Below are 1,017 nucleotides of genomic sequence, written 5' to 3' on the forward strand. Positions count from 1 at the left end.
CTAGCCTCATGTTTGAGGGAAAAAGTTCATAGCGTTGAAAAATGTTCAACAAATTTTAAAACAATCTCACGAATTTGTGAAAAAGTTCTAAATTTGAAAAATAAAAATAGAAGTAAAAAAGGAAAAAATTAAAAAATTAAAAAGTATAACAGAAAAGAGAAAACCAAACAAAACCGTTCTAAAACAAACAAACAAAAAAGAAAAAGAAAACTGACTGGAGGCTCCCTCAATTGTATTTGGGTGCACCGTCTGGACCTAATACCCAGCATTCGGTAGCAACAGGGTGCATGCCTGTTATTTTCTCTTCGCATGTGGGTAATTACTTATTTTCTTTCTATTGTGCTTTATGTAAAATGTTCTTGAACTGTCTTTAGTGTAGGTAAAATGCATGAGCTTACGCTTTTGAACGAATACATAAACTTGGCAATAGCAACTGATCTTCATCATGATGATTATTAAGCCAGCCAATTGTTGATATGTTTTTTTGTTAAATTATATTCTAGTGTGCAGTGGTAGAGCTAGACGAAATCTGCCGAGGAGGGCCAAAGACAAAATATGAGTTGCAAAATCAAACTTATTGATACGTTCTTCCATAAATTGTATACTAGTATGCAGTGACGGGGCTAGACGATATCTATCCACGGAAGGCCAAAGACAGAATACGAGTGTTCGGGTGAGAAGGGGCGCCAAATATATTCTCATCTATGCTCTCCTATAAAAAGAATTCTTCATAAAATTGGTTCAAACCTTTGGGGGGGGCATTTGCCCCCTTAGTTTAACACATAGCTCCGATTGTCCACGGTGCCGAGGAGGACCACTTCAAGCTTCTCCATGGTACGATCAACATCGTGGGCTGCTTTAGCTTCGAAGATTTCTTCCCCAATTCCGCTGCCCGCCTCTTCCACCGGCTCTTCGGGAGGCCCGCTGCGCCGCCCCCGGCGGTGCCTGCTGCGCCGGTGGCTCGACGACGATGATGATGTCGTCATCGTCCTTGGCCGCCGCGTCCAGGACGACGAC

This window comes from Triticum dicoccoides, chromosome 3B (genome assembly GCF_002162155.2).
Source record: "Triticum dicoccoides isolate Atlit2015 ecotype Zavitan chromosome 3B, WEW_v2.0, whole genome shotgun sequence".
NCBI classification, from domain to species: domain Eukaryota; kingdom Viridiplantae; phylum Streptophyta; class Magnoliopsida; order Poales; family Poaceae; genus Triticum; species Triticum dicoccoides.